The sequence below is a fragment of the Fukomys damarensis genome, unplaced genomic scaffold, assembly GCF_012274545.1.
Source record: "Fukomys damarensis isolate Sample0158 unplaced genomic scaffold, DMR_v1.0_HiC HiC_scaffold_36, whole genome shotgun sequence".
NCBI classification, from domain to species: Eukaryota; Metazoa; Chordata; class Mammalia; order Rodentia; family Bathyergidae; genus Fukomys; species Fukomys damarensis.
The window spans coordinates 27,848,413-27,867,305 of NW_022900948.1; the positions used below are offsets into that span (position 1 = coordinate 27,848,413).

The 18,893-nt window shown below is 39.2% G+C and overlaps 1 pseudogene; it reads left to right on the forward strand.

Annotated features, from left to right (window-relative positions):
- Positions 1 to 15,205: 15,205 nt before the first annotated feature.
- On the forward strand, positions 15,206 to 17,900 carry LOC104873012 (annotated as a pseudogene).
- The last annotated feature ends 993 nt before the right edge of the window (positions 17,901 to 18,893 follow it).

Below are 18,893 nucleotides of genomic sequence, written 5' to 3' on the forward strand. Positions count from 1 at the left end.
ACAACTCCACATGTACTCACTTACCTCATCTTTGACAAAGGAGCCAAACATCTCCACTGCATGAAAGATAGCCTCTTTAATAAATCATGTTGGAAAAACTGGATTTCAACCTGCCAAAGATTAAAACTAGACCCTTATCTTTTCACCATGCACTCAACTAAAATCCAAGTGGATTAAAGATCTAAATATTTAAAAAGAAACACTAAACTTGCTGGAAGATATATTAGGCAGAACTCTTGAAGACATTGGCATAGGAAAAGACTTTATGAACAAATCCTCACAGGAGCTAGCAGAAAGAATCAACATCTGGGATCGCATCTTATTAAGAAGCTTCTGCACTGCAAAAGAAACTATTAACAGAACTAAGAGACAACCTACAATGTGGGAAAAATTTTTACCAGCTGCTCCTCAGACAATGGACTATTATCTAGAATATATAAAGAACTCAAAACAACCAGCCCCCCCAAATATAAATACCTGATTCAAAAATGGGCATCTGAATTGAACAGACATTTCTCAGACAAAGAAGTAAAAGCATCAGAGGTAAATATATGAAAAAATGTTGCACATCACGGGTCATTCGAGAGATGCAGATGAAAACAACACTGAGATTCCATCTCACCTCAGAAACAATGGCTGCTATCAAGAAATCAACCAATAACAAATGTTAGCGGGGTTGCAAGGAGAAAGGAACCCTTCTCCATTGTTGGTGGGAGTGCAGACTGGTGCAACCACTATAGAAATCAATATAGAGACACTTCAAAGAACCGGGATTACAGATTCCATTTGACCCAGCCATCCCTCCACTGGGTATCTTTGCAAAAGAATTAAAAGAATCGTACCACAGTGATATATGCATATCCATGTTTATAGTGGCACAGTTTGTAATAGCTAAAACTTGGAAACAGCCCATTTTCCCATCAGTTGGAAAATGGATAAAGAAGATGTGGTTTTTCTATAAAATGGAGTACTACTCAGCCATAAAAAATGAGAAAGTAAAGTCATTCATAGGAAAATGGATACATATTGAGGATATACTCCTAAGGGAAATACATAAGTCACATATGTATAAATACCGAATAATTTCTCTGGTGTGGAAAACTATAATGGTACATAAGATCCTAATGATATAACTGACAATGTGAAATAGGAAGAAAAGGGCTAAAGGCATAGAGGAATTGGGAAGGGTAGGGGAAAGATAATAAGGGAAAAGAAAAAAAAACATGAGAAAATGAAAAAATGGAAATAAAGTATTTGTAAATAGGGAAGGGATGAGGGGGTGAAGGGAGGGCAGGGATAAGGGGAAAAAATGAGAACTAAGATCTGTCATGTAAAGGTACAAGATCCCAATGATGAATGTAACTGTACTGTATACCTAGAATGTACCAGTAAACTCAATGAGAAAAAATAAAAATAAATAATTTGGGCTTACTGAAAAACTGAGATAAAAAAGGGAAAGCGCTTCAGAAAATAACATTAAGTAAGAAAAGTTAACTACACAAAATGTAAGCTGTACCATGCAATTAATGATAGTAACAGGCCTCAATTTTGACTCTAAAATATTTTCAGCTAAAGCAAATGCAACCCTAACTGCCTACAAAATAAATCAGTTGCTCAGCAGTTCACTCAACTATTCCTGGCAACAGAACCTGAGAAATGCTTCTTTTTAAGAGCATGCTGAGACACAATAGCAATATGCACAGCTCTGTACAAAAAAGAATAAGGTCTTAGGAAAGAATTTTCTTCTTTGTAAAATGACATGGATACTCATCACTGTAGAAAGGAAGTGATATAATGAACAGAAAAAAATGGGAAAGTGGGGTCTCCAAGCTATTAAACAGGCATAGCAATGACATACAGAGATCATGTATTTCTTCCCAGGTTATTTTCTATGCAAATTTCCATGTATAAAAAATTACTTACAAAAATTGAATCATTTATGCAGACTGATTTGTACATTGCCTTTCACTCTTAATGTATTTAGAACTTTTAAAGTTAATATTTAAATATCTATACCACCTTTTATATGACTGCATAATATCATATGGTATAAATATATCTGATTTAACCAAACCCCTAAAATGTCAGATTTAGATTGCCAGGTTCTCTATTACAAAAAAGGTAAATATTTTCTTAAGAAACAGCAAATAATGCCAAATTAAAGGACTGTTTTGGTTTATATCTAGATGTTTCCCAAGCCACTCCTGTGCACAAAGGTGGGCTTTTGAAAGGCAACTGAATTATAGGGACTACAGCTGGCTTGTTCTTGGGAGGTGGGGCATGGTTAGAGGCAGGTCACTGGGGTTGTGACCAGAAAGGACATACTCCCACCAAGGCTCCTCCTTTTTCTCTCTCTACTTCCTGGTCACCATGACTTGAGCAACTTTCCTCCACCCAGGCCCTTCTGCTATGCTGTTCTATGTTTGAGCCTGCTGAACATGGACTAAAACTTCTTGACTGCCAGCCAAAATAAACCTCTCTTCCATGAAGTTGTAGGTGTCAGGTATTTTGTCCTAGTGCCAAGGAAAGTGACTAAGGCAAGAACATTGTAGAAAATAATTACTTTTACTCTATAAAGAGTCAAAGTCAAGAAAGAGAAGGACAAAATGAAAATTTGCTCCAGATTTTAAAAGATGAAAAATTGAGTAGATAAACTCAATGAGGAAAAAAAGAATAAAATAAATTCAGAAAAGGGGTCATGCCCTTTCCAGTCCAAAAAAAAAAAAAAAATGAGTAGAAATTGGCTTAAGATATATTGGGATATTTGACAAAATTTGAACATACACTGTAGAGTAGATGATAGCATTGCATCAATGTGATGTTTTGATTTTCATAATTATCCTATAATAGAATATCTTTACTCTTGGGAAATATATACTAAAGTACTTAAAGACAGAATCATATATTTCCCTTTTACTCTTGTACTTCAATAAGATGTGCAAACACATATGCACACACACCACAGAGAGAATCACAGAGTGTTAAAGAAAATGGGGAAAAATGTAAATATTGGTGGACTACTCTTGCAACTATTTTTTAAGAATGAAATGATATCAAGACAAAAAATACCTCGCAGGCCCAAGGACCTGAGTTAGATCCCCGGTACCAAAAAAAAACAAAACAAAACAAAAGATAAAAAATATTAGCTAAGTAACCACTAAGAAACACTAAGAAAACTATACAAAATGATAGAAATACAACACAAATAAATCAAGATAACATTCTTAAGAGATAAATAGAACAATGAAAACCAGAGGAAGCAAACAAAAACTAAAGAATCGAAATGTAGGCTTAATTCCTAACATATCAATAATTACCTTAAATGTAAATAAATACACCAATTCAAACACTGGAAAATAGATAAAAGGAACATGATCCATTAATACACTGTCTGCAAGAAACTCACTCCAAATATAGCCCCATAAGAACGTGAGAAAAAAGATATATCATGCAAATACCAATCCAAAAATCACCCCTTCAAAAATTGAATCTATGTTTAACGTGAAAATAAAAGGCAATGTAGAGTTGGCTATACTTAGAGGTAGAATTAATGACAGTAGTAGCCCAAACGAAGGGAGAAGCTCACTTCTCCACCAAAGAGCCTTTACAGCCTCCCATGTCGCTGAGCATAAAAGCTGTAGTCCCCACAAAGTTCTAAGGTCTCCATGTGCTCCATCTCTGTCAGCCCTTCACCTTCTCTGCTACTTGTTCCAATCACAATAATTTAATGGGCTGTTCCCAGAACATGCTGAACAAGCTTCCCTTTGGGGGTCTGAACACTTGTGAGTCCCACTGCCAGAGAACCAAAGGCCAGCTCACTTCTTAGTGCCATAGTTTGGATCTGCAATGTTCTCCCAATGCCCATGTATTAAATTTGGTTTACTCCCTTTGGCATTGCTGCGAGGTGGTGGAACCTTTAAGAGGTAGCACTTAATGATGGTCTTAGGTCACTGGGGGAGTTCCCCTGAAGTGAATTGTGAGACCTTAGTCTCTTCTGTTTTCTGTCCTTCCCTTCCCACATGAGGTGAATAAGTTTGCTCTACCACACACTTCCCACCATGAAATGCTGCCTTGCCACAGGCCCAAAAGCAGCAAAGGCAAAGCAAACATAGAAAGAAATCATGAGCCAAAATAAACATTTTTTAAGTTGGTTATATTGGTATTTTGTTACATTAACAGAAAGCTAACCATGAGGAGATCCCTTTATAGCTGTAATTCACACACCATTCCATTTCCTTATATTTTTGTTGGTTTGTTTTTACAGTGCTGGGGATTGAACCCAGGGCCTCACACATACTAGGCAAGCACTCTGCCACTGAGCTGCATCCCCAGCCACCTAAACTGTTTTTCCATAGCACATACCACCTTTTAACACACCATATAAGTTCCTTATTTATTGAGTAAATTATTTGAATATAATGCCTAATAGAGGATGAATTTTGTTTATTGTCCTTAAGGTTGCCCAAGTCCACAGAATAGAGGTTGGTAATAGCAGGCAATTTATTTGTTAATTAAATGGATTAATATTTGTTGGAAAAAAAAGAAAGATGTTTGTGACTCAATAACAATAGTACTGAGAACTCAAGCACTAAAAAAGAAGTAGATGTGGTTGTAGTAAATATGCAGACTCATTTTCTTCTTTGTAAATAGTAATATCCTGGTGAAATTAGTGCTTTAAGATTACCAATATACCACATATTAATGAGTTGATAAATAGGAAATGCCAAAAGTTTATGCCCGAAGCAGTCTTTTTCTTTTCTTTTCTTTTCTTTTTTTTTTTTAGACTAGACTACATAGGGGAAAGGCATACAGTTCTATGTCAGCCACATTCCAATTGCACATCCTCTATTTAGAAAAACCTCATCAGAAGACTAGAATGATGTTTGCACAAAGCACCTGATTCTGTGTGTACAATATTTTCTATCCCTTTTATTCACTTTTTAAAAATTCATTGCACACAAAATGCTAAAGCTAAGGGATTTGCAGAACATCCATTAGAGATAAGGAATATCTGGCTGCTGTTTGTTCATTTTCAACTAGCAGACGTCTCTAGGCATAGGTGTCACCCAGACTGTCAATGTAAATAGGTTGTTTAAACAAGGAATTCAAGTAGAAAATGGGAATCATTGAAGTACTATTAATGTCCACACCTGCTTGTTTCTGCTGGAAACAAGGGGGAAATACACACCTACCATCTGAGCTGACGGTAACAGTGCACATTAAGCCACTCTGTCCTTTGCCAAATTTTATTGATTTCAGGTATAAAAAGGCATATAACCTAAAAGACTGCATGAATTATTCAAATGTAAGGGCCATGAGAAGAGCAGTTCTTATACTTGATGCATTGTTTTTATCATGGCTAAACTAGCCCCTAACATACAGTGGATATTTGATAATAACTGTTGAATGATGTTGTTCAAAGGGCCAGGAAAAATGAGCTTTCTATCAATGGACTATGAAACCTACATGTGTATAATGGGAACATTTCGTAAGATGACCTCTCATCTAATAATGTAGGCATACATCTTTGTACCTCAAAGGGTAGAGTCTGTTTCCTTTCACCATGAGTCTAAACAGGTCTTGTGACTTGCTTTGACCAGTAGAATACATGGAACTGATATTTTAGGATTTCTGCACCCAGATCTTAAAAAACTTGTAGCTTTTGCTTTCTTCTTGAAATCCACTGAATGATAAGAAACCATGAAAAGGAGAAACCCTATTAGTAGGTCCTGAGCTATCCCAGCACCACAGCACAGGTTGTAAACATCCAAAGAAAGACACTTGAGATGTTCCAACTTCAGCTGATTTTCTAGCTAAATGCAAGTACATGTGAGAGTAATATAGCCAACCCAGGAGGCAGAGATAGCCATCCAATGAAGCTTTCTGCTCAATTACAGTATAGTTGATAGATTACTAGTTTTATTGTTATGCCATTCCATTTGGGGGTAGTTGTGCATGCTACTATAGATAACTAAAACAATTATAATAGTTTTTTTTTTCTAGTTGGTTAATCTTTCTGCGAGTATGTATAATGAATATAGGGAATTATAATCACAATGTGTATTTCTGTGTGGTAATATAGTTCATGAAGTTTCTTAGATTTTTATTTTAGCTTTTTATTTGGAAAGTACTTTGCATTGCTCCTTTTTGTAATCTATTCAATGTTTTGTAGATATTAAAATAATGTTTACAAAATATGTATAGAATATGAAGAATAATAATACAAATACCTATAGTAATGTTTTTAAAGACCTGTATATCCACTACTTAATATAAAAAAATAGAATACTGCATTATGTTTAAAGTTTTCTGTTTTGCCTCCCATAACCCTACATCTTCCATAAATTTCTGCTTTATCCTTTTCTTATTTTTCTTTTCTCAGTATGATTATCTACTCAGATATAGTTAAATGTGTGCATAGATATGTGTACAAACAAGCTCATGATGAGTTCAAAACTGACCAAGGGTTGATGAGATGAAAAAATAAAGAAACACCTTAAAATCTGGAGGACCAAAGGGCTCAAGTCTCCCTTTGACAAAAGCCCCAAATGATTGGCACACCTTGGCTTTATTCACTCAGACAAAGGCACAAGCAGTTAGAGTTCCACAGGATTCATCTGTCTCCCACCCTCCACTGTACTTCTCTAGGTAAACAACTTCACCTCGGTCATTTTAATTTCCCGTATAGTGTGTTAACACACTTGCACGCCCTCTTTCTTCCCAGTGCTCAACAAGAAAGACAATTAGGCCTCATTGTTCCCATCTGGTCTCCCACATTTCCCTTTTTTGTTTTGTAATAACAGCAGTTTAAATATCAATCACTGCTATTTATCCCTAGGTGAAGTATATAAGCGACAATAACAACTATATCCCCATCCGCAGTCATAATATATCTGTACTGACTCTTTTCAAGGCCCTAACCCTATCTGACTATTTATACTATGACTAACTTAACAATTGTTTCCCCCTCTCCACCAGTACCCCTTAACTGCTGAGAGGAGGGAATGGGCACAGACCACTCTACTTCCTGCTGAAGAGGGGCATAGTTGTGATTGGTAGTCAGAGATGCCCTCCAGAAGGTCTATTCAAAGGACCCTCGAGAGATGATTTCAGGTAGACACTGACCATGAACAAGTCTTTCTGCCCCCTGAGTAGTTTTCTTCATTTGTCATCTGAGGGAAGGCTTTCACTGTTGAGCATGGAGTCGAGTTCCTCCACAGCTATATCATGGAGAGGACTTCTCATGGTCATATGCTCCTAAAGGGCACCCACACTGACTGTCCATTTCCTGTAATAACACAAATAATTCTCAGCCCTCATGCAAGCAGAGTAACAAGTCCTTCCCACTGGCTTGTTTCTGGGGGTTGCCACAACACTTGCATGTTCTCCCTTTTCTCATTCTCTTGACCAGTGTAATTCTGTAGGGGTGCTATCTACATTTCCAACAGGAATATTAATATTATTAATATTAATATCAAAATATTAAGTGTATATGTTATAAAATCAAGGTGAGCTTATGGTTTATTATGACCCATTATTCTCTCCTTTTGTTTCTTCTAATCGTTGTTTTAATGTTAAATGTGTGCAGGCTCAATTATAGCTCATCTTTCTGGATTATAAGGAATTCCAGTGGAATGACTAACATTCCATTGCTTAAAAAAATCTTTGAAAGTGCCTGCTTGTACAGACAGGGCAATTATCTGTTTTTATTTTCTTAGGAACGCTCATCTTTGCAAATGCTGAAATACGATGTTGCTTTATATGTTCCACAGTCTTGCCTGCATGGCAAGTACCATGTATAAAAATGAGAATAAGTATTTATTCTATCATGCACATACTGAAGCCTGACAAATTGGGATATATGTGCTGCCATTTGCCATAGCTCATTTGCCTGAGGCCACAGAGATTACAGCCTTCTGATGAAATAGATGCAGGTAAACTTTGGCAAGTCAAACAAGATTATACAATGTGCCCTGCTCGTGATCTGGAAAGTTTAAAGCTAGAGATATGGGCTCAAATACTTTGAGGGAAATGAGAGTGAGAAAGGCTTGTGTGTTGAAAAATTGAAGCAATGAGTCTGTCAGCATAATAATTTGCTTCTGCCACTGAACCAGGAAGAACAGACTGAGAGCACATATGACATATAAAAGGAGGCAGGAGAGGTGACTTAGATACCATCCATAAGTGTGCACAGGCCCCAGCCAGAAGCCCATCCAGAAAACAGCTGCAAAGGCATGAAAACCCCAGCCACAGGCCCACCCAGATGCCATCAATAAATGCATGCAGACAAGATACCATGAAAAAGTGCATGCAGGATCCAGCTAGAGCTTGCTCAGACAATAGCACAGTGCAGGGATCCAGGAAGCCATCATCCTCTTTATCCCAGGAACTGATACAGTGGTGAGCAGTACAAAGAAGCCCTCTCCAAGACTTGTAGAGAATTGAAGCCCATTGGGAGAGCAGAGTCACCTCAATAAAGGTGCAGCAGACTACAGCACTTGAAATGAGAGCCACCTAAATAAGTCACAAAACCACACTTCCAGATCACCAAAGGCAACCCCAAGGGGCAAGGAGATGGAACAATCTGATACTCATCCACTTACATTCCCTGAACTGGCAATGAAAGAGGATCTGAAAAAATAAAATCAGAAATAACTTCTCAGATAATAACAGAGATGGTGTTCATAGTGCAAGACACTATTAATAACTCTAGAGCAGACATAAAAAAAAACAGAGGAGCTGAGTAACATGGTGGAATTGCACCATAGGAAATAAATGGAATCCATAAAACAGATGTAAACAGATATCCAGGACATTAAAAACTCCATTGAAAGTTTATACAGAAGAATGAGCCATTGTGAGGACAAAATATGATACAGAAGACAAGATTACTATTAGTAACCAGGAAAGGAAAGATTCCTTAAAAAGAGCAAGGGGCCACAAGAAATCAGTCCAGCAGCTTCTAGGTGATGCAAAGAAGGATAACATAAGAATGATCAGAGTCAGTGAAGAAAAGGAGATAGTGCAAAAGACATTTTTAAAAAAAACTTTTCACAGAAGAAAAGGCAGAAAACTTCCCAAGCATAGGAAAAGAATTTGACATACAGATAAGTTAAGCATATAGGACACCAATGAGCTGTGAGGAAAAAAAAAATCTACACTGAGGCATATTACAGGCAAGATTCCAGAATCTCAACAGAAGAACAAAATACTACAAGCCCTTAGAGAAAAGAAACAAATCCATTCAAAGGAAAGCACATGAGAATCACAGCAGACTTCTCAAAACAAATGCTCAAGTCAAGAAGAGCATGAAATGAAGTATTTCAAGCCTTAAAAGAAAACAACCTCCAACCCAGATTGTTGTACCCTGCAAAACTATCTTTCAAAATCAAATGAAGAAATAACATATTTTCATATCAATGAACACCTAAGGAACTTCATGAATAACAAACCATCACTCCAAAATGTTAAACAATATCCTAGGAAAACACAATGAGACTCACAACCCATTGAAGCCCAACAGAATGAATCCATTAGGCAAGACAAAAAAATTAAATGCAAAAAGGAAGAATCCAACAACAGGAAAAGGTCATGACAAGGATAATTTACTACATATCACTTATAGCCATCAATGTTAATGGTCTCAATTCACCAATCAAAAGAAATAGACTGGCAGAATGGGTCAAAAAGCAAGACTGAACAATATCCTGCATACAAGAAACATGGTTAATTCAAAACAAAACTCATAGACTGAAAGTTAAAGGGTGAAAAACAATATTCCATGAGACAGGAACCCAGAAAATAAGCTGGAGTAGCCATCCTCTTTGCAGATAGAATGGATTTCAAACCAACACTAATTAAGAGGGAAAGAAGGCCACTACATCCTCCTAAATGGAACAATCCAAGAAGAGATGACAATCCTAAATATATGTGTACCAAAAACTAGGGCACCCAACTATATAAAACAAATATTAACAGACATGGAAAACCAAATAAGCACTAATACAATAGTAGTGGGGGTCCTCAATACCCCACTGTCACAAATAGATCAACTACATTCAATCAAACTCTTCAACAAATGGACTTGACAGACACAGAGTGTTCGACCCCACAAAATCAGGATAGACATTCTTTAAAGCTACACCAGGTTATTCTCCAAAAGAGACCACATATTTGCTCATGAACATGTTTAAGTAAATGCAAAGGAATTGAAGTTATCCCCTGTATATAATCAGATCACACTGCGATGAAATTAGAGATTAATAGCAAAAGAAACCACAAGAACTTCATAAACACATGGAAATTTAACAACACACTCTTGAACAATCAATGGTTCATAAAGGAAATTAAAGAAGAAATTAGACAGCTTCTACAATTAAATAACAATGCCAGTACAACATATTGGAATTTTTGGCAGACCATGAAAGCAGTCTTATAAGGAATATTCATAGGAGTGAATACTCCTATTAAGAAAACAGAGTGAGCTCAAATAAACAACCTGATGCTGAAATATTTTAGAAAAAGAAGAGCAAGACAAACCCAAAGCACATAGAAGGGAGGAAATTATAAAGATCAGAATAGAAATTAATGCAATAGAGACTAAGAGAATGATACCAAAAAATCAATGAAGCAAAGAAGTGCTTCTTCAAAAGAATTTTAAAAATTGACAAAGCCTTAGACAACCTTATAAAAAAAAAAGCTGGGCATAGTGGCACACACCTATAATCCCAGCACTCAGGAGGTTGAGGCAGGAGGATCACTATGAGTTCAAGACCAGCCTGAGCTACATAGTGAGTTCCAAGTCAGTCTCAACTACATAGTGACACCCTGTCTCAAAAAAAACAAACAAACAAAAAATCCCAAATCCATATAATCGGAATAAAAGGGTGAAATTACAATGGATCAAGCAGAAATGCAGAGGATCATCAGTAACTGCTTTGAGAACCTGCATGCCAAAAAGATAGAAAACACAGAAGAAATTGGCAGATTCCTTATAAAACTGGGGTTCAACTTGCCAAAGATTAAAATTAGAACTATATCGCTTGCCATGCAGTATACTAAAGTTTAAATGGATCAAAGATCTGAATATGAAAAAGAAACACTAAACCTGCTAGAAAAGAGGTTAGGTAGAACTCTTGAAACAATGGAATAGGAAAAGACTTTATGAACAAAACCTCAGTTACATTTGAACTAGCACAAAGAATCAAAAACTGGGATCTCATCTTATTTTTTAAAAATTAAAAAAAAAAGCTCTGCACAGCAAAAGAAACTGCCAACAGAGTGGAGACAACACACGATGTCAGAAAAAATTTTACCAACTGTTTTTTAGACAAAGTTCTACTATCTAGAATATAGAAAGAACTTTAAAAAAATCGGACCTCCAAAATTTAAAGACTCAGTACATAAATAGGCATCTAAATGAACAAACATTTCTCAGATGAAGAAGCAGAAGCAGCAAATAAACATATGAAAAAATGTTCAACATCATTGGTCATTTGAGAGATACAAATGAAAACAACACTGAGATTCCACTTCACTCCAGAAAGAATGGCTGATAGCAAGAAATCAACTGACTGTCCCCTGGGTGCTGAGGAGCAGAGCTGTGCAAGTTCCAGCAGCACCACTTCCCATACTCCCCCACCCCACCCCCACCTCTGGTTGTTGGGCCATGCCATTACCTGGATTCATACTGCAGAGGTGCAGAGGGTCAAAAAGGCCATTGTTCTGAGCTTCAGAAGATAGAGCAGAAGTGAACAACAGAAAGAGGGCCTCTCTGAGGTTCCTTGATGAAAATTGAAGACCACTGGAAAAGTGAAGTAAGTCTCTGCAATAAAGGCACACCAGATCACCACAGTTGGAAAGTTGGAAAGATCACCACCTCCCATCAGAACCTGGACTATCTTTAGGGGAAGTGCAGCTGGAACCTGCACCAGAACCTTGCAGAGTTCAACCCAGCAGGAGGTCGGGAAGCTCAGTTTGGACTTTGCAGCCAGAAATCAGCCTGAATCTCAGGGGACTGCTGCTGGCTTGCTGAAATTAACTGACTTACATCTGCACACTGCTCTCACATTCTCTATTGTGACAGCAGAGACATACTCTGAAGGACTTTTTATTTTTATTTTTTATTTTTATTTTCAGTTATTTTTTCTTATTTTTAATTTTATTTATTTATTTTTCTTTTTTCAAATTTTTTTCCTTCTTTTTCTTTTCTTTCTCTTTTTCTCCCTCACACTCTCTTTCCCAACTTGTTCTTTATCTCTATCCCTTTTTGTCCCTATTCCTGTCCTAATTTGGACCTCATTTTTCATTTCTTTTCTCTTTTTCCTTCTCTCAATTGTCATAGTTTTAAAGGAAAGTGAATACAGTTTCTAGCTTCCTAATTGCTGGTAAGTTGCTCTGTTATTGTTTTTTGTTTTGTTTTTTTGTTTGTTTGTTTTTTGATGCTGTTGTTGTTCTCTTTTCTTCATCTTCAACAGTTTCCTGGAGTTTGTGTGATCTTCCTGTGTTCTCTGGCTTCACTTCTAATCTTTTCCTATCCTTCTACCTATCGATATCCCCAACTCATTCTAAGTCCCCACACTGAAAGGTAAAGTTGCTATATTGAAGAGTTCACTCACTGTAAACATATTTTGGGCTGGTCCTCAAATTTGATTTAATTCACAAGCTTAAAGGAGATAGATTAATAACTACCACAAACTGTCATTTTCTAAGCTATGCTTGATGCTATTATTGTTGCTAATTGTATCACTTGGGCTAAGGTGTTGTGATTGACCTAATCAGTTGTCCCCTGGTGTACTGAAGACAAGATTGCCTAAGAGTCACTAGAGACTCAAAACCTAAAGAGCAGCTATATCTGGAAGACACCTCTGAGAAGCAAACATTCCATCAGGGTTCTAAATACAAGCAAAAAAGATACATACAATAAGCAATATGGAAGTACCAACCCAGGAATTAAACCAAAAACAGTACCAACAGCAAAAATAGAAATGAGAAGACACCTAAGCAAGGAATAAACCCAGACTTCCAGCTCACCAAAGGCAAATTCTTTGGGAAATGAGGTGGAAAAAGAAATATAGTCAACCACCTGGACATCCTGAACTAATAGCACAGGAAGTAACAAAACAGATGAATGAGGCTCTAAAAAAAATTCAAAACAGAAATAATTTCCCAGATAACTATAGAGATGGAGCAGAATGAAAGACATGATTAGAGACTCTAAAACAGAAACAAATTTTAAACAAATAGATGAGCTTAGGACCACAATGGAAGCCATGAATGCCCAGCATAGGAAAGAAATGTAAGCCATGAAAGCCCAAAGTAGGAAAGAAATGGAATCCATGAAACAGATTCAAACAGTCATCCAGGAGATTAAAAACTCTATTGAGAGTATTCACAGCAGAATGAGCCAATGTGAAGACAGAATATCAGAAATATTGGCCAGGATGGCAGTCAGTAACCAAGAAGAGAGAAATAGTAAGGGACCATGAGAAATTGATCCAGCAGCTCCTAGACGATGCAAAGAAGAATAATATAAGACTAATAGGAATCCATGAGAGAGCAGGAGAAAGTATAAATAACATTAAAAACACTGTTCACAGAATTAATGACAGAAAACTTCCCAAACAGAGCAAAACAATTTGACATACATATAAGCAAGGCCTATAGGAATCCAACTAGCCAAAATAAAAAAAAAAAAATCTGCATCTAGACATACAATAATCAAGATCCCAGGAACCCAACAGAAGAGCAAAATACTACAAGCAGTTAAAGAAAAGAAACAAATCACATATAAAGGAAAGCCTATCAGAACCACAGTAGACTTTTCAACACAAATCCTCAAGTCAAGGAGAGCCTGGAGTGAGGTGTTTCGAGCCCAAAAAGAAAACAACTTCCAACTTAGACTGATCTATTCTGCAAAACTCTCTTTCAAAGTTTATGAAGAAATAAGATACTTCCAAGATAAAGAATATATAAGAATTTCATGAATACCAAACCAGCACTCCCAACAACTCTAAACAATACCCTAGAAAAAGACAATGAATGTCACAACTCAATGGGATCCAACAGCGCAAATCCACTTGGCAAGGCAAGAAATTAAAGGGGGGGGAAATAAAAAATAAAAGAGCCAACAAGAGGAAAATAACATGACAAGGATAAGTCAAGACCTACCAATTATAACCATCAGTGTTAATGGCCTCAGCTCACCAATCAAAAGAAATAGACTGGCAGAATGGGTTAAAAAGCAAAATCCAACAATATGCTGTATACAAGAAACACACCTAATTTAAAAAGGAAATTCATAGACTGAAAGTAAAAGGATGGAAAACAGTTCTCCATGCAACAGGAGCCTGGAAAAAAGCAGGGCTAGCTATCTTATTCCCAGACAAAGTAGATTTCAAACCAAAACTAATTAAGAGAGGCAAAGAAGGTCACTGCATCTTTGTAAAGGGAACAATCCAAGAGGAAGAGATGACAATAGTAAATATATATGTACCAAATACTAATGTTCCCAACTATACAAAACAAATATTAATGGACATGAAAAAACAAAATGATCACTAATACACTTATAGTGGTGGACCTCAACACCCACTGTCACAAATAGACCATCTAGACAAAACAACAGCAACAAAATACCAGAGCTAAACCAAGCTTTTGAACAAATGGACTTAATAGATGTCTAGAGAGTGTTCCACCCCACAGAATCAGGATATACATTCTTTTCATCTGTATATGGGTCATTCTCCAAAATAGACCACATGCTAGCTCATAGAACATGTTTAAGTAAATGCAAAGGAATTGAAGGTATCCTCTGTGTATTATCAGACCATAGTGCAATTAAACTGGGTATCAATAGCATAAGAAACCTCAACAACTCCACAAACGTGGAAATTGAACTACAGTCTCCTGAACAACCAATGGGTCACAGAGGAAATTAAAGAAGAAATTCAGAGTGGGAACTGCCACATCACTGCTGACTATGAGGGGCACCATTCCCTGAGTGCTTGCTCCCTTCATTGCCCATCTGCCAGTTCACAGCTGGCACTTGCAGACCCCATTTCTGCCAACAGTACCCCAACAGCAGCTATGGTGGAGGTGCACTGCCCAGGCACTGAGCCACTTCGACTGCTCGAATGGAGGGTGGCCGTGGGTACTGCCATACATATCAGCTTGCTGCTGGTAGTGTAGAGGCCACCACACCTCCATGCAGTCCACTGGGTACACCCCAACCCTTGCTGCCTTCAGGGGTAAACAAAGGCTCTGGTCTGAACACACTGGCTTTGTGCAAGAAGTGTGTGCACAGCTGGGCCAGGTGGTGGCCCCTGGATCCCTTCTAGTGAGATTGGAATGATGTAGCCACCCAGTTGAAGGGCCTTTGTGCTGAATGTGGCCAGGACTTAGCCCAACTTCAGAGTAAGAATGGGAAACAGCAGATGCCACTGTCCACAGTAACTGTATCCATGGTCCACAGTGTGCAAGAGACAATGGTGAGCTCTGAGCAAGCTGAAAAACTAGGAAAGGAAGATCAGCAATGACTACATCAAAACAGAAAACTAATCCTGATAGTTGATTTGGACCAGACTCTAATCCACACAGCAGAGCAGCACTGCCCACAGATGTCAAACAAAAGCATTTTCACTTCCAGTTGGGCCAGGGTGAGCTGATGCTACACACCCACCTGTGTTCTCACTGCAAGGACTTCTTGGAGAAGATTGCCAAACTATGAGCTGCATGTCTTCACTTTTGGCAGCCAGCTGTATGTGCATACCATCTCAGGCTTTTACACCCTGAAAAGAAGCTTTTTTCTCATCAAATATTATCACAGGATGCATGTATTGACCCATTTTCTAGAACAGGAAACCTTAAAACTCCCTTTCCTTGTGGAGACTCAATGGTTTGCATTATTGATGATTGAGAAGATGTCTGGAAGTTTGATAATTGTGAATTTGCATTATTGATGATTAAGAAGATGTCTGGAAGTTTGATAATTGTGAAGAAATATGTAGACTTCCTAGGCACAGGTGATATGAATGCACCCCCTGGGTCCCAGGAATCATATGAGAAAGAAAGTAAATCATTCTTCTAAAGATGCTGATGTCTTGGAACAAGTTCCATCTGTGAAAGACCCTGAGGAAGGCAGACACATTCCTGGGGTGAAGCAGAACAATGGCCTTGGGAAACCTGCTCAGGAGTTAAATGGTGGTGAGGCTGTGCCAGGGACTTGTGGTAAGGCAGATGAGAGAGACTCCTGGCCCCCTTCTCAGACCCCCTCTTCCATCAGCCCCAGCAGTTGTGAGTTAGCAGATATTCCCAAATCCCAGGCATCTTGTGAACATGGTGGTGAGACCTCACTAGGGGCACAGCCCCCTCAGGTGACCTCTGGCCCAGATTTGGATTTTGACTTGTCCAGTGACAGTGAGAGCAGTGAGTCAGAAGGTCAGAAGTCCTCCACCTCTGATGGGGAAAGTGAGGAGAAGAGAGGCTGGGAAAAGGCTCCAGCCACCCAAGATGGAACAAGAATACCACAGCAGGGAGGTACCCCTGACATGGGCAGAGGAAAATTTGCAGGAACTGGGCCCTTTGGAGAATCTGGGGCTGGAGTCCCTGTGATGACAAAGGGCCAGATGTGGACATGCAGGGGAACGGCAAGCAGGATGGCCTCTGTGCACTGGGCAATAGCTGTGTGGACAAGGAGGTGGAGACAGAGTCACAGAACAACAGTCAGGCATCATTGCAGGTGAGTCTTTGGACCAGAATGTAGAGAAGGACACAGACAATGATGACCACCTGATATATCTTGAGGAGATCCTTGTGCATGAGCACACTGATTATTATATAAAATATGATAAGGCCCTCAAAAGGGAGCTCAAGGAAGCTTCAGATATATGGAAGACAGACTCTAAACTCAAGAGTAAGGTGCTGGTGGATGTGACTGTGATATTCAGTGACCTACACCCAATGAACTTTCCAATAGAGAAGCAAGACTTAGGAGCAGTACCATGCCACAGCCCGAGGTGCCAAGGTCCTGACCCAGCTGGTAATAAGCCCTGACACCCCTGACAGGGCCACCCATGTGATCGTGACAGTGGCTGGCACAGAAAAGTTATGCTGGGCGCACGAGTGCAGGCACTTGCACATGGTTAGCCCTGATTGGCTGTGAAGCTGCCTGGAGTTCTGGGACAAGGTGGAGGAGCAATTCTCCCCCCACAACCACCAATGATGATACCCAAGCACACAGGGAAAACATCCCAGCAGCTTTTCCTGATGGGCAGAACATGCTTCCAACAGCCTTATTCCACCTGACACCCATCCATCCCAAGGCCCAGCCAGGCCCCAAGGTCTGAATCTATGATTCCAACACTGGAAAGCTCATCAGAGTGGATGTGCAGGGCCCTGTGCCAGGGGCCCCCAGCTCCCTACCTATCCACAGGGAGCCACCTCCTTTAGAGCTGTTCTGCCACATCAGCAGCAGAAGTTCGGTGAAGAGCTCCCCAGTGCTCGAGATGGAGAGCAGCCTGGCCCTGCCAGAAGAAAGTGCCAGCCCAGTATGTCACAGACAACACTGCTGTACACTCTTTGTAAGGAAGACTTAGAGAGTATGGACAGAGGTTGATGGCACCCTTGGAGAAGGCAGTGATGACAGTGACAGTGATACGAGGCCAGAAGAACAGGATGATGGCCAGGAAAGGGCACCTCGGCCCAGGAAGCCCAAGGCACCAGGGACCCACAGGGAACAAGCTCTTAGGCTATCCTCATCCAGACAGAGGAGCGCTGCAGGCTTCCACAGTACCAGAGGCCACAAGAGGAAGCTGAATGGTGACGATGCTGCCAGTGAGTCCAGCAAGGAGTCCAGCAACAAAGACAAGGAGGGCAGCAGCTCTGGAGGCCAAGCTGAGTGACCTAATGTGACTTTGGGCCCATTTCATGGGCCCTGTGCCAGCCCTCAGAGCCCTTCCTCATGAAGGTTTGTATTTTCTAGAGCTCCACATAGAGAAACACATTACTTTGCAGAAATTGGTGTTTTTCAGAGGTTTTACTATAGGAAAGGATACTTTTTTAAGTGACAGAGTATTGTGGGAATAAATGTGCTATGCCAAAGAGCTCAGCAGAGCCTCACATGTAGTTGAGACTGGATGTTTGTGGTTTCTTGTCACAGAGTATTTTGCTTAAGGGGGATCCCTTTGAATTACCACAGTATATTTTTTAGGGTGAAGACTCTGGGAGAGTCAGTAAGACTCAGAGAATGAGAAAGCAAGAGCCTGGCATCTTGTCTTGCTTCCTCACAGCTGAAGCTGAAGTTCTGATGGATTTTTAAATGAAAGAGCAATGTACACGTGCAGAATGTCAAGAGCTCCAGACAGCCTGCGAGCCTCCAGCTGACTCCATGTCCCTCAGAGGACCCGCAAGTGACCTTGGGCCTCTGGAGTGGGTCCCTTCTGAAACCTTGGCTGCCAGTGGCCATACCCTCCCATCATGGGGGTTTTGATGAAAGGGGGCTTCCCTTTGCTTGGGTGGCCTCATACTCTTGAGAGATCTGCTGTAAAGTTCTGGTATATCTGAACACATTTTTTCATTTAAAAAAAAAAAAGAAGAAATTAGAGCTTCTAAAATTACATGATAATGCCAATACAACATACAGGAATCTATGGGACACAATGAAAGCAGTTCTATGAGGGAAACTCATAGCTGTGAATGCCTATATGAGGAAAAAAAAAAAGAGAACTCAAGAAACCTAATGCTGAAACTTATCCTCCTAGAAAAAGAAGAGCAAGAGAAACCCAAACCTCATACAAGGGAGGAAACTGTAAAGATCAGAGCAGAAATTAATGCAATGGACACTAAGAGAATGATACAAAAAAATCAACAAATTGAACAGTTGGTTTTTCAAAAGA